Genomic DNA, 16,843 nt, shown 5'->3' with positions numbered 1-16,843 from the left:
TAGGATTAGTGGAAAACACCTGAGTGGCATCCTGTGCCCATAAGTCTATGCTAATGGGGGCCGACAAAAAACTGGCCATGTCAATCTAAATCACAATTTTAAGGAAAGAATAATAATAATGTAGGAATCACTAATCAAGGCAGGTGAACATATAATCCCTATAAAAAGCTATTTTATTTCATAATATTAAAAAAACACCATTTTCCCAGTGAAAAAAATGGCAAATGCCACAATACAGAAAAAAGACCTGCACTGAGATGCTGCAAAAACCCTACATTAGACCTCTCTGATACCTTCCTATCCATGGAGGTTGGCACCCTAAAGATCACGATTTTTTGGCGCCCCCACTCAACGAGGACTATCCCTCGCTCCCCTACCGGTCCCTGAAATCACAGGTGTGAAAACAATATCCGATAGTGCAGAGATGAATAGTAAAAATGCCCTAGAGATAATGCAAGCAGTCTCCGAAAAAAATGCATAAAAACAAATTACCACAACATGACAATCAAAGGTCCACCATATATCTGTATTAGATGAGATATGCCCTGACAATGGAGCATACATAGAGAGTAAAGATTAGAGGAGTGACCACTTATCATGCATGGTGTCACCCCAACGCGTTTCCCCGCACCAGCGGTTCATCAGGAGGCATAGAAGATGAATATGATGTTGGTCATGTCAGATACCAAGATGCAAAGTGATGGCTACAGCGGTCCGAAGAAGCCAAACTTATAAAGCCCCCAGATAGTTGCTACAATGAGCCCCGCCTATCTAATCGCAGGCATTTTAATCACGGAAAAAATCATGGCTAGTTCCACATACACCAAAATAGTCACTCACATGGGTGCATCCGGCTGTACCATGCCGTCAGGACCCAGCGTGCGCTCCAGTGAGGAACGCAAACAAAGATGGCCGCGGGAGCTTCCGGTCGCCGGTACACGTCACCTCCAGGTTACGCATGCCCGGAGGCTTATACAATATGATTATCACCATGAAGCTAGAAGCAAAGATGGCAGCGGGAGCTTCCGGTCCCGGAAACACGTCACGTCCAGGTTATGCATGCCCGGAGGCCTATACAATATGATTATCACCATGAAGCCAGAAACAAAGATGGCCGCGGAACTTCCGGTCCCGGAAACACGTCACGTCCAGACTGCGCATGCCCAAACACTTAGATATCGTGCGATTTGTGCCGAGCCGCTGACTCAACAGGATTAAATAGCGACAATATAGCTCCATAAATGGGCACTTAAACACGTTGCACACACCGCATAGTACTTGTTAGATGTATATGACCTTTCATAGAGGGCACAGATGTTCTTATAACGAGGTAAAAGTGGAACAATTAGACTCCAAACAGAACAGATTATTAAAGAACCAATGTATAGATAACGCCACACAGTATGGCACATGTATCAAACATGCTCTGACATGCCATTATGATCCCACATATTTCTCAAAGAATACTGGGCACAGTTATTCAATCAGGAAATATTAAATAAAACAGGTATAGGACATGCACTCGTTCATCCCATCAGGGGAAAGGGACCGTAATCTAAAGATCCATTCACGTCTCAAGATGATTTTATGCAAATTCCCTCCCCTCTCTCTTGGTTTCATTAATTCAATCATATTGAAAGTGATCTCATTCAGGCGGCCCCCATGGACAGCATTCATGTGTCGTGCAACCGGGGTATCCCATTTGTTCTTAATATCCCCCAGGTGCTCGCCCACCCTAACTCTGAGCTCTCTTGTGGTTTTGCCCACACAGTCCATGGGGCACGTGCATGTCGCTTTATACACCAAACCTGTTGATCTGCAGTTTCCAAAATCCCTTAGACAAAAAACCTTTCCATTGGTCGCGCTGGTAAACGTTTTACACTGAGTCATTACACTACACCTGGAACAATTGCCACATTTGAAGAAGTCCAATGGCTTCCTATCCAGCCAGGTACCCGCACCAATCAGCCTCTGATAGAGACTGTGCACGAGTCGATCTCCTATTGATCTTCCCTTTCTGTAGGTGACACTTGGTTTCTGTGAGATAAGGTCTCTCAGATTAGGGTCAGCCATTAAAATACCCCAATGTTTTTTAATAACCTGATAGACCCTATCCGACTGGCCATCAAAGGTACCAATAAGTCTAAACAGACCATCATTGGCCAGGTCCTGCTTCCCTTTCTTTTGAAAAAGGCAAGATCTCTCAACACGAAAGACATCATTAAGTGGTCCATTTAGCACATGTGCGGGGTAACTCCTCATTCTGAATCTATCATAGAGATCATTAGCCTGTCTCCTAAAGGTACCGCGGAACTATTTCCTCTTTGACTCAAAGTACTTCCACCAGCTCAGGGGGACTGTGATGGGGAGCCCTTGTGCCCCCTCGTATGCAAATATCTTTCTGGGCTGGTGGGAGGAAACCCATATCTTTGGGGAAGAGGAGGAATGGTGGAATCCATATATTAGCCTCTGGGTCAGATATATCGATCACATCTTGATTTTCTGGTCTGGCTCAGAGGCTGATTTCCACCGTTTCATTGAGAGTATGAACATTAATTTCATTGGTCTGAGTTTTACGTCTGAATGCCAGGTTACTAATATTAATTTTCTGGATCTGACTATATCAAAAAGACCTGATGGTGGTATTAGTACTTGCACTTTCAGGAAGCCAACTGCAACACATAGCCTGTTGAGATGGACTAGCCATCATCCAGTACCACTCAAAAAAGGAATACCAAGGGGCCAGTTTCTCAGGATTAGGAGAAACTGTTCCAACCTTGGTACCTTTAGGAGACAGGCTAATGACCTCTATGATAGATTCAGAATGAGGGGTTGCCCTGCACATTTGCTAAATGGACCACGTAATGAGGCCTTTCATGTTGAGAGATCTTCCGTTTTTCAAAAGAAAGGGATGCAGGACCTGGCCAATGATGGTCTGTTTAGACTTATTGGTACCTTTGATGGCCAGTCGGATAGGGTCTATCAGGTTATTAAAAAACATTGGGGTATTTTACTGGCTGACCCTAATCTGAGAGACCTTATCTCACAGAAACCAAGTGTCACCTACAGAAAGGGAAGATCAATAGGTGATCGACTCATGCACAGTCTCTATCAGAGGCCAATTGGTGCGGGTACCTGGCTGGATAGGAAGCCATTGGGCTTCTTCAAATGTGGCAATTGTTCCAGGTGTAGTGTAACGACTCAGTGTAAAACGTTTACCAGCGCGACCAATGGAAAGGTTTTTTGTCTAAGGGATTTTGGAAACTGCAGATCAACAGGTTTGGTGTATAAAGCCCCATGGACTATGTGGGTAAGACCACAAGAGAGCTCAGAGTTAGGGTGGGCGAGCACCTGGGGGGATATTAAGAACAAATGGGATACCCCGGTTGCACGACACATGAATGCTGTCCATGGGGGCCGCCTGAATGAGATCACTTTCAATATGATTGAATTAATGAAACCAAGAGAGAGGGGAGGGAATTTGGATAAAATCATCTTGAGACGTGAATGTGAATGGATCTTTAGATTACGGTCCCTTTCCCCTGATGGGATGAACGAGTGCATGTCCTATACCTGTTTTATTTAATATTTCCTGATTGAATAACTGTGCCCAGTATTCTTTGAGCAATATGTGGGATCATAATGGCATGTCAGAGTATGTTTGATACATGTGCCATACTGTGTGGCGTTAGCTATACATTGGTTCTTTAATAATCTGTTCTGTTTGGAGTCTAATTGTTCCACTTTTACAGCGTTATAAGAACATCTGTGCCCTCTATGAAAGGTCACATACATCTAACAAGTACTATGCGGTGTGTGCAACGTGTTTAATTGCCCATCTATGGAGCTATATTGTCGCTATCTAATCCTGTTGAGTCAGAGGCTCGGCACAAGACGCATGATATCTAAGTGTTTGGGCATGCGCAGTCTGGACGTGACGTGTTTCCGGGACCGGAAGCTCCCGCTGCCATCTTTGCTTCTGGCTTCATGGTGATAATCATATTGTATAGGCCTCCGGGCATGCATAACCTGGAGGTGACGTGTACCGGCGACCGGAAGCTCCCGCGGTCATCTTTGTTTGCGTTCCTCACTGGAGCGCACGCTGGGTCCTGACGGCATGGTACAGCCGGATGCACCCATGTGAGTGACTATTTTGGTATATGTGGAACTAGCCATGATTTTTTCCGTGATTAAAATGCCTGCGATTAGATAGGCGGGGCTCATTGTAGCAACTATCTGGGGGCTTTATAAGTTTGGCCTCTTCTGACCGCTGTAGCCATCACTTTGCATCTTGGTATCTGACATGACCGACATCATATTCATCTTCTATGCCTCCTGATGAACCGCTGGTGCGGGGAAACGCGTTGGGGTGACACCATGCATGATAAGTGGTCACTCCTCTAATCTTTATTCTCGATGTATGCTCCATTGTCAGGGCATATCTCATCTAATACAGATATATGGTGGACCTTTGATTGTCATGTTGTGGTAATTTGTTTTTATGCATTTTTTTCGGAGACTGCTTGCATTATCTCTAGGGCATTTTTACAATTCATCTCTGCACTATCGGATATTGTTTTCACACCTGTGATATCAGGGACCGGTAGGGGAGCGAGGGATAGTCCTCGTTGAGTGGGGGCGCCAAAAAATCGTGATCTTTAGGGTGCCAACCTCCACGAATAGGAAGGTGTCAGAGAGGTCTAATGCAGGGTTTTTGCAGCATCTCAGTGCAGGTCTTTTTTCTGTATTGTGGCATTTGCCATTTTTTTTCACTGGGAAAATGGTGTTTTTTAATATTATGAAATAAAATAGCTTGAGGAGTGGGGTACTTTATTCAGAGGGGAGTATTTTGCAGAGAGGCAGTGTTGGGGACATTTTGCAAAGGGGCAGTATGGGGGAATATTTGTCAGAGGGGCACTGTGGATGGAATATTATGGAGAGGGGCAGATTGGGGGGATGTTATGGAGAAGGGCCGTCTGTGGAGGTTCCTTTATTTACCTTTTTGGGTAGGGGAAAATAGTGGCTGTAGGGTGCATCTAGGGATCCCAGGGACAGCCATCATGGAGCGGGGGCGCCAAAACGCTCTCTCCTAGGGTGCCAACCCCCGCAGTCAGGAAGGTGCAAGCATAGACACCATATCAGGGAACCTAATATGCTCCAAGTTTTTGGGTTGTGGTTTTTCACAGTGTTTGTTTTTTTTGTGGTGTGAAAACACTGGTTGGTGGTGTTTTAATATATTTAAATAAAATTGTACTTTTATGGGGTTTGTTATGATTTTTGTACTTTTATTGATACCTTAATTGCAAATTGTTTTTTTTTTTTTTTTTTTTTTAAAAAGAGGGATAATTTCTGCAGTAAGCACAGCAATTATTCTGCAATTATTCAGGGGAGCAGCATGGGAGATAGTGTTATTTATGGAGCAATATCATGATACTTTTATTTTTAAGGGCACGGTGTCGTGAAGTGCTGCTGAAAGACGGAGAAAAGGGAAAGCTGCAGATATGAGTTCTGGGCGTGGAATCTCATTATGGCAACTGTACTAAATGGGGACAAAAGGGATGGGAATAACTTCAATTAGAGAAGATATCACTTATAAGATACCTGGATGTAAATGTTTATTTGCCATACTGCCTGCATTTCATCCGTACTGTGATTCCTGTATGGTTCGCAGTCTGATAACGACTGGTAATAACTCCCAGTATCTCCTTACCATTGTTCAGGACATACTGATAGTTGTATGTTCATGCAACACAATTGTATATGGGGCTGATCTCACACTGTAATTGATCTCTGTACTAAACTTGGTGATTATGTATGGACGGTGGTTCTGGCACCACACTCATGTTCTGACGATGATGCTGTTGCGGCATTCATGTACTAACAGTTGCTCTGGCACCTCATTCATGTACTAACGGTTGCTCTGGCACCTCATTCATGTACTGACGGTGATTCTGGCTCCACATTTAAGCACTGACGGTGGTTCTGGTGCCGCATTCATGAACTGACAGTGATTCTGGTGCCGCATTCATGTACTGACAGTGGTTTTGTCTCCACATTCATGTAGTGAGGGTGGTTCTGGTGGTTCAGTAATGTGCTGTTGGTGGTTCAGGTGCTGCATTCATGAACTGACAGTGATTCTGGTGCCGCATTCATGTACTGACAGTGGTTTTGTCTCCACATTCATGTAGTGAGGGTGGTCCGGGTGGTTCAGTAATGTCCTGATGGTGATTCTAATCTTGTACACATGTAGCAATCCAAAACGTGCTTCATGGCTATGTTAATGCTTAAAAATCCTCAAAACTTTGAGTTTTGAGATTATGAGAAAGACTCGGCGAGATTCTACTCGGTTTCTGCTCCAAAAACGTGTTCTGGTGATGTATTAATGTACTGATAGTGGTTCTAGTGATGTATTCATGTTGCTACCCCTTAAAACATTTTTGCTGCCCTTAGGATTTGTTGAGTACTCTATGCTAATGTGGCCCTTGGACCAAAAAATGTGCACCCCTGCTTTAAAACATCATTTATTAACATAAATTATATGTAGAGATGTATTGTGTGATCCTCGTAGATCTGATCTCTTTAAATAAAACCCACTAAAGCATTATTCTGCCCTAACTTATTGTTTAAAATACTTACCCTGAAGTTTTTTCCTTTCTTTATTTGGCATGGAGATAAATCATGAGAAGCAACAATTCTCTTTCTACACCACTGTCTCTCCTCCTCCTTGTTACTTTCATCTCTTTACAACCTCAGATTCTGCATCTTCCAGCTAAACAATAGCTTCTACTATTGCTGTGACTCACGCAGAAACTATCTGAAGTTCTGAGCTGTGATGGGACATTTCATACCATCCATTTGCCAAGGAGAAATCAAGACGATAATTGTTTACATCTCGACCCTCTGGATCTGAACTATTTCATTCCGGCAAGAGAAGGATGGAGTTTTTCTTTATGGCTGCATGTGAAGGGTACAGCTAGACTGCTACAAGCCCGGCCGGTGTTGGCATCGCAGGGCAGATCCAGGGGTGAAGTGTCCACAAAATGCACAAGATGACATTATAACAAGTGTCAAGCGAATGAGGCCATAACTGTAGTGATTGACCCAGTGTTTTGGGATTGACTTAAGATGTTTCTGTGCAGGAGAAACCTGTGGAGGAACATACGTAGTGTAAATGAGGGTGAAGTCGTCAGTGGATGTTTTTTTAGCAGGGAGGTTAGAGGGAGACCCCCAAAATCCACATCAAAAAACTTTTGAAGAGTCCGTCTCATAAAATCCGCTCCAAATTTTACGGCAAAAGGCTACAGAAACGACATAGAAAAAAAAGCTTGAAAAGGGCTCAAAATCTGCTTCAAAACCTGTATCAGAATCTCATTGAAAAAAACAAAAAACGACTAGGTTTCTAATGTGCATTTCTTTTGAAAATGATATTGGGCTTTTCTTCCTGAAAAAAAAGGTCCACTTGAACATTCCCATGGGATACGTGCACAAGGAGCTTCAGGAGGAGTTTTTGGATAAGAAACTGAAAAGAAACTCTTCAAATCCTCCTCCAAAAATCTTCAAAAACTTGAACATTCCGCTCAGTTTCTTCTGTCCTGAAAACTCTGCAAAAAGGCTTAGGGTAGATTTGCACAATGAACACTTGTTGCAGAATTTCAGTTGCGAAATTTGTGATTCATGGCATAAAAAAAAATGGGAGCATGTACTCTCTGACGTGGACATTTAACAATTTTTTTTTTTACCACGGATTTCATTCATTGCTATTCATAGGAAGGGTGTCATCAGAAAATGACCTATAGTCTAAATCATGTTTTTTTGTTTATTTTATTTTTCCAATGTTAATTTTTTTCATTCTGCATAAAAATCTAGATGAGAAATGTTGCAATTTTCACACCGGCTACATGCATTATTCTAGACTCTAAAATCCTGTTGTTTCAGGAAATCCACATGTACATTAGTTGCATGGATCAGACTCCGTCCCTATCTTTTGCATTATTCTAATGAGCGTGTACAAAGGTCATCGTGAAGGGAGAGAGAGGAGGTGAGCTGTAACATTGCCAATTGTGATTGGTGGATCCTGTGCTATCAGAGGTGTTACCTGTCATAGTAATCCTGCCTCTGATGATAACGAGACTGCTGAAAACTTTCTGAAAGGACAATGCATATGATCTAAAAAATAGCAAGGTTACTAATTTTGTTTTGTTGTACAGACCGCGAAATGAAAAAAAAGTGTCAATTTTTTTAAAAAATACTTGTCACGCAAAAACCTGATTTAAACAAGAAGTCATTCTCAGATTACACATTCTCTTTAAGAAATGAAGCCATAGCTTTACCTGCATTAAAATCTGCTAAGGAAACAAATGCAGATTTTTTGTGAAGTTTTTGGTATCAGATTTACATGTGTCAACTTACCCTTACACTTCTCATTGCTCTAACTTTGGTGCTATATAATCCATCATGAACATATGTCACTTTTGCATTTTACTGCTTGTTAAAATCTGCATCCGTTCTTAAGATATTAACATTTTCCTTCTCTTTTGTTTACAGCTCGTTGCCTAGGACACCGACCACCGATGCTGTCTAGCTTGTAAGCCCCGTGCTGAAGCTGGGAGGGATTAGGAGGCAACAGTATTCTTCAGCAATCCTGGAAAACTTCAAAGCAGTGCGTAGTAGAAATGAATTTGTAAGCACTGTGCATGTCCTGTTTTCGAGTAGCGGTGGTCGGTCTCCAAGACAACGAGCTGTAAACAAAAGAAAAGTAATACAGTAATTTCTCAAGAACGGTTGAAAATTTTAATAAGCAGTAAATTGCAAATTTGCTAGTTTTTACAAGCTCTATCCAAAAATATCCATACATTAAGATGGAAATTTAGCACACAGACAGCTTTACAGTCCAGATTCGACAGGTTGAGAATTCACTACTTACTGCAGTTAGCAATATTATGAATAAGATTTCTCAACTCCACAATGTTGGGACAATTTACACTATAGATTTTCTCTGCAGTTTGTGGGTGAGATTTTGGGATATCCTAGTACAATAATATTCAGCGAAATGTCACGTGGGAACATACCCTAAGGATATGATCACATACGGCAGATTTATTGCAGAAATTTCTGCAATTGAAATTTCCTTTCATATATCTGAATGGGATTGATTTGGTGTCAGGCTGATTGATCTCTGCAAACCTCATGTGGATGATTGGGGCTGTGAAAGAAATTTCCGCAACACCTCTGCTGCGTGTGAATTCAACCCAAAAGCTTGCTCACGGGTTGATTTCCATCCAGATACAGTGCTGCAGAGAAAATCTGGAAATCTACAAACACACTGTGGATTTCATTTCTGCAGCATGTCAACTTTAGCTGTGGTTATTCATTAAGGATTGCAACCGTGCAAAAGTTGAAATCTACAGAAAACCTACAGTATTTTTGCTGTGTAATCTGCAGTAAAATTTGCACAATATATTGTGGAGTTTGAACTTCTACAGCGGAAGTTTTACAGCAGGTGCTTCCTATGTGGCTGTACCCCAAGGGTATGTTAACATTGGATTTGCTGCCCAAAATTTTGAAAACAAATCTGCAAGAATCGGCAGAAGTATTTGCAGCAGCTAATCCGTACCAAGCTTTGCTGATTTTGGTGCAGATTTTACACTGATTTTCCTGACAAAAACAGCACCACATATTTTATTAAAATCCCAATACTCAACTCGACTGGCACTTCCCAGGCTTCCATAATCCTTACCTATTCCCAGCTGGTCTCAGTATAAAAGCCTTCTGGGATGACATGACTGATGTAGCCCCTGACCAAGACTTCAGCAATATGTTAGCCAGGACACCAAATTAATGCATGGAGACCAAATCTGGATATTGCAGCCTAGCCACCATATCGCATCCAGAACTTCCAGCCAGGACCCCATACCAAAGACAGGACATCATATCACAGCCAGGACATCAGGGCTCCATATCTTAGTCAGGACATCAGGACTCCATATCTTAGCCAGGACATCATATCTTATCCAGCACACCAGGACATCATATATTATCCAGCACACCAGGACATCATATATTATCCAGCACACTAGGACATCATATCTTATCCAGCACACCAGGACATCATATCTTATCCAGCACACCAGGACATCATATCTTATCCAGCACACCAGGACATCATATCTTATCCAGCACACCGGGACATCATATCTTATCCAGCACACCAGGACATCATATCTTATCCAGCACACCAGGACATCATATCTTATCCAGCACACCAGGACATCATATCTTATCCAGCACACCAGGACATCATATATCTTATCCAGCACACCAGGACATCATATATTATCCAGCATACCAGGACACCATATCACAGCCAGGACTTCATATCTTAGTCAGGACATCATATCTAATCCAGCACACCAGGACATCATATCTTATCCAACACACCAGGACATCATATCTTATCCAGCACACCAGGACATCATATATTATCCAGCACACCAGGACATCATATCTTATCCAGCACACCAGGACATCATATATTATCCAGCACACCAGGACATCATATATTATCCAGCATACCAGGACACCATATCACAGCCAGGACTTCATATCTTAGTCAGGACATCATATCTAATCCAGCACACCAGGACATCATATCTTATCCAGCACACCAGGACATCATATATTATCCAGCATACCAGGACACCATATCACAGCCAGGACTTCATATCTTAGTCAGGACATCATATCTAATCCAGCACACCAGGACATCATATCTTATCCATCCCACCAGGACACCATATCACAGCCAGGACATCACATATTATTGAACACATCAGGACACCATATCACAGACAGGACATCATATCTTAGTCAGGACACAATATCACAGCCTGAGTACCAGATCATTAAAATGACACAAGGCCACCACATCTGGATATTGTAGACTGGAAAGCATATCACAGCTAACTGGCCCAGTTCATAATATTACACCTACGATATAAGGATACCAGCACCATATCACAGCCAGGACACCAGGATATCATATAGCATCACAGTGAGCTCACCAAGCTACAATACCACAGTCAGGATACCAGCAAGGACTCCATGACACCATATGACAGCCAGGAGTTAGGACAACAGGACTTCTTATGACAGTCAGGGCATAATAATATAGCTAGGAAACCATATCATAGCCAGTACACCGGACCTTCAAATCACAGACAGGACACCAGGACAATGTATCACAGCCCACACACTATAATTCACAGCCGGGACACAATATTACAAGCAGCACACCAGAACACCATACTACAACCAGGACACCAGGACACTATCACAGCCAGGACACCAGGACACTGTATCACAGCCAGGACACCAGGACACTGTATCACAGCTAGGACACCAGGACACTGTATCACAGCCAGGACACCAGGACACTGTATCACAGCCAGGACACTGTATCACAGTCAGGACACTGTATCACAGTCAGGACACCAGGACACTGTATCCCAGCCAGGACACCAGGACACTGTATCACAGCCAGGACACCAGGACACTGTATCACAGCCAGGACACCAGGACACTGTATCACAGCCAGGACACCAGGACACTGTATCCCAGCCAGGACACCAGGACACTGTATCACAGCCAGGATACCAGGACATTGTATCACAGCCAGGACACCAGGACACTGTATCACAGCTAGGACACTGTATCACAGCCAGGACACCAGGACACTGTATCACAGCCAGGAAACCAGGACACTGTATCACAGCCAGGACACCAGGACACTGTATCACAGCCAGGACACCAGGACACTGTATCACAGCCAGGACACTAGGACACTGTATCACAACCAGGACACTGTATCACAGCCAGGACACTAGGACACTGTATCACAGCCAGGACACCAGGACACTGTATCACAGCCAGGACACCAGGACACTGTATCAGAGCAAGAGGCATATAAACTTAGCGGTGATAATTATGATAACACTGCTGAAATCTCTGATGGATATTAATAGAAAGTAGTCAGCAATTTACCAAAATGTGCAGCTCAGCGTGGGAGAACAGCAGGAACCAGCAGGGACTTAGGATAATTTATCTTTCTAGAATGTGATGTTTGGACTGGATCCAGAGGGGGAAATACCGAGAAATACAAGTGTAAATTTCCTCAAACCTCGTATAATTCAGTCTGCTGTTATGATTATAAGTCAGTTTTGTATATAGACCCCGAGAACACAATGTGATGTTATCCCGATACCACAACAATAGTATAACCGGAAACCCTGGGACAGCGAGACGGATGATGGGATTCTATGGGACTGGTTAGCATTCTCAGGCTCACGATTGCTGTTTTGTCTTAACCATGAGAAAATATGTTTCAGTTCATCTTAACGGCACTGATACATTGTAACAAACGATCTGAACACTGCTGATGTCATTAGCTCCACAAGGCTGAGCTGCACAATAGTAGCAAATACTTAGCCATTTAGGATATTCACCTATTGACTTTATAGTAACGTCAGGCCGGATGATACATAACCTTGAGTCGCACCAAGTATAAGTTTTCCCTCATTATTAAGACAGGTGGTAACCTATTGATCGATGGGTGTGGGTCTGAGCACTATGGCGACATTATTTGGGCACTGTGGGGATATATGGTAGCATTATATATGCAGTAATGAAGTAATATATGGACAGTAAAGTATTATTACAAGAGTACTGAAGTATCTAGCACCATAGTGGTATGATTTGGGCACTATAAGGGCAGGTGCAGACGGCCGTATATTCTCTCATCCAAGAGATTCGGGTTGATTATGCTAATCACACTCGGATCAAACTCTGATCATAGTGTGATTCGATTCTCTCGGATGAGTAGAAGGAGAAAAAAAATTGCTCCATCTTCTCCATTCTGTCAGTCCGCCGAAATCGGACTGCACTCGAATGTCATCTGACGCTTTCCATGGACTTATTCCCTTGTATGTGATCGAATATCGGATCAAACTCGGGCATGCTGCGACTTTTTCTGCAGACAGGCTCTACCCAGGAAAAAAAATTGGGCATGTGGCCGGCCCCAAATTGGTCCGAGCGCGATTTGATGTTTTGTCGGATCGCACTCAGACTGAAAATCCGGTCATGTGCACGAGCCCTAAGGATAATATACGGACCTTGGGGCAATATTATAAGTGAGATCTTTTGTTATGGAACACATGGTGGTAATATTAGACCATTGGGGTGGTATTATTACAGCAATGTTGTAGCTTAGACACCATCTTGGTATTATTTCACCAATATCTAATAGATTATGAAGGATTATTTTCATTTCTCTGCTGTTTGCAATATTTTGATATCTTGTATCCATTGTATTTCTACTGTGGAATATTGTTTTACAAAGTTACATTTTGTTGATGAAGAAATCTAATTTATAGATTGTGATACAGCTGATCCGTGAGACCGCTGCGTCAGCAAGAGGCTCTGGCTGCGTAAAGATGATCTTACTTCATTCCCACGGGGCGAATCTGCTGAGGAATTTTCACGGCAAGAATACACAGAGGCAAAAACCAGTGCAGATTTTGTAATGGAAATCTGATCGCTTTAAAAATACAGAAAGGATTGTACAAGGTGGTCATAGATCCATCATGGTGGCCACGATGGATTCTATAGGACTAAATAATACCCCATGCCACAAAATAGTACTCATAATAATAATTGTCTTCTGCATCACAAAATGATATTCTGTATCACTGTATCTACTGCCAAACCATGCACCCGATGTCACTAGATAGACACTATATGTTACCTACCAGGTAAAGTACGATCGATGGGATCTCGTAAGTAATGACTGCCATTAATGAGTTGTCTCCAACGCTGGAAAAACCGCTAGATCACACACTAATCAAAAGCCGAACATTATACTAATGCCTTCACAGAGCAGCAAGACTCCTTATATCCCAGTTATAGGGTGCCGAGAACTAAGAGAACCCCTCAAAGGAGTAAGTCATGATCCATAAGGGGGCTACAGCACCCAGCATTTTGTAGGGTGCAACAGTCTGCAGGGATGTAATGAGAATTATAATCACGACACTGAGATATTGATAGATGCTACTAAAAGCTGAAAATGCCGTAAAGATTTCCCATGATAAAATATTATGGTGCATTTATAAGACATGCCATAAAAGACTGATTGAATCCATTTTTCCGGTCCATGGTTCCCAATAGAGAGGTTATTCTTGGTACAGGAGGTTTATGGTTAATGGTTCCCAATAGAGAGGTTATTCTTGGTACAGGAGGTTTATGGTTAATGGTTCCCAATAGAGAGGTTATTCTTGGTACAGGAGGTTTATGGTTAATGGTTCCCAATAGAGAGGTTATTCTTGGTACAGGAGGTTTATGGTTAATGGTTCCCAATAGAGAGGTTATTCTTGGTACAGGAGGTTTATGGTTAATGGTTCCCAATAGAGAGGTTATTCTTGGTACAGGAGGTTTATGGTTAATATACCATAAAAGCCCTAGAAAACAAACTTTAAAGAGGTCTGTGCTAAGAGCAATAGTTGATCTTGAGGGGGTCCATAGATGGTCCAACTGGCAGCGCCAACAATTGGCAAACTATGATTAAAAGACTGTGACTCTTTGATTGCAGAGATGATGATCTGTTGTCGGACACTTGTATTAATGATCAAGTATTGCCAAGAATAGCGAAAGCTAAATAACCATTAAAATAAATGTGTGATGGATAAAAGTGAGAGTCACTTCTACCAGGTCTGAGAAAAGGACCCTTGTTGTCTATTATAATAGTTAAAGGGATGACAGTCACAATGGAAAAGTACCGTAATTGCCATCCTAGGGAAATATCTGTGTAAGGCCGGTTTCACACGTCTGACATTGACAGTCCGGGTATGGGCCGTGATGTTCGGACTGGCCGCTGGTCTCCGGACCTGAACTCAACAGTCTTATAGGCATAAATAAGGTTGTGGGGTGAGGGTCAGAAGACTCACGGATGGTCCCGAAATCACAATCCGTCCTCGGACTGTGGATGTCGTATGTGTGAAACCGGCTTAAGTGTATCACCTCCACAGTAATATCCTGACACTGAAATATATAGGCACATCCGCCTGCTTGGACCTTCCCCTTCTTAAAAGTATTGCATGTGAGTTGGTGCTGCACCAGATCACGTCTTGCATGCAATAAGCCGCCATAGAGACCCTGCCTAATACCTAGTGACCATGACAGTATTTTCAGTCCGAGTGCGATCCGACAAAACATCAGACCAATGTTACTCCATGGGGCTGTGCACATATCCGAGTTTTTTCCTTGAACCAAGTCGAATCTAGTACTTTGTATGAAACTGAAATAAAATGGTTTTCTTACCTGCCTTATGTTCCATTACATTGAGCTGTCTCCTTGATGTCCGACCAGGACCTTCTACTTGTGGAGCAGCATTTAGTGCATCAATGGACGACTCCTCTGCACGGACTCGCGTCCTCATTACATGGAAGGCTGCAGTCCTGGCTCGTCCCTGAAAATGCAGTTTATTCTTGGTTATGCAGATTACCATCCAAAAAAGCAAATTACCCTTTTTTTTTCCCCTCTCCCTCCTCCGGCCGCCCTCTCAATCACTCCTGGGAGCTTTTACCATTTAAGGTCAATGCTGCATTTGGCTGAAGAAACTCGTCTCTAAATTCTTTGCTACATGTAATGCTCAGAGTCCGGGTCTTCCGAGCAAAATAAATAAACTTTTAGAAAAGAGGAAAGGGAAAAAAAATGTCTTGTTTCTTCTTGTGGCAGTTCTTAAAGGATCTTCCCCCCTTTCTCATCTCCTGCAGCCAAGACACATATGTGAAGAAGACACCTCGCTGGGAAATCTGTTCTATGTCAAACCTGATGCTTGTATATATCTAAGGCCAGGACCCAAAGCAACATGGCGCAGTTCTCCAGGGGGACCCGGCAGTTATTTATAGTGCGCGGCGCGGTCATTCCCATCATAGACTCCATTACTGTAATGTTATTTATCAAGAAATACAGTTACTGTACGTTTGTCACAGCGTTGAATGTGTGATGCTGTGTGCTGAACTGTCGGATCTAACCCTATCCTGGTGGTACCATCTACTAATCCGTGCAAATCGGATGCACCTAAGCCTTCCATGTGTGATACTGAGCGGTTTCAAACACAACAGTCATAATTAATCATGTCATAAGTAATACTGTCCACTTAAACATTGTATCTAAGGTTATATGTGATACTGTCAGCAGAATCAGTGTATCTAAACCTATGATATATATATATATTTATTACATATAAACCTATTATATAATATATATTACTAATAATAATAATAATAATAATAATAATATATATTATAAGTAATACTGTCTGCTGAGCTACTGCATCTCATCCTGTCATGTGTGTGACACAGTCTGCTGAATCATTGTATCTAAGACCACCATATGTAATATCATCTTCTGAGCTGTTCCATCGTGTGGCACCATCTGCTTATCTGATATATCTAAGACTATGTGTGTGATACTGTCTGCAGGATCAGCGTATTTGAACCCATTATATGACTGTTGAGCTTATGTATCTAATCCTATGTGTGATACTGTATGCTCTTACGCTTATTCGATGCATTACTCTTATATTTTTAAATGACGAGACTTTCATGGGTGTGGGAATACCAGATATATTATTTATTTTTACTTTCGCCTGTGAATAGATTTTATATCTTGTTACTTTTTTTTTAGGTTTTTAAAAACATTTTTTAATTGATAATCCCATTGTCAGGAACACCGCACTGAAGTTGCTCACTGAGCCAGTGCGCGTGTCCTGAGTAAAGCGAACTGTGCTCAA

The 16,843-nt window shown here is 42.4% G+C and overlaps 1 protein-coding gene across 1 annotated transcript in view; it reads right to left on the bottom strand.

Moving 5' to 3' along the window:
• IRAG1 (inositol 1,4,5-triphosphate receptor associated 1) overlaps window positions 1–15,530 on the bottom strand; it is a 204,183-nt gene extending 188,653 nt beyond the window's left edge. Inside the window, exon 1 of the mRNA XM_073578388.1 lies at window positions 15,367–15,530. The gene's annotated coding sequence lies outside the window, so the exon portion shown is untranslated. The remainder of the gene's footprint in view (window positions 1–15,366) is intronic.
• Between the last annotated feature and the right edge of the window lie 1,313 nt (window positions 15,531–16,843).

Source organism: Dendrobates tinctorius, unplaced genomic scaffold, assembly GCF_039654945.1.
Source record: "Dendrobates tinctorius isolate UK_male_01 unplaced genomic scaffold, ASM3965494v1 ptg000059l, whole genome shotgun sequence".
NCBI classification, from domain to species: domain Eukaryota; kingdom Metazoa; phylum Chordata; class Amphibia; order Anura; family Dendrobatidae; genus Dendrobates; species Dendrobates tinctorius.
Note: the sequence above shows the minus strand (reverse complement) of the source record. Positions and strands in the feature narration are given on the sequence as shown.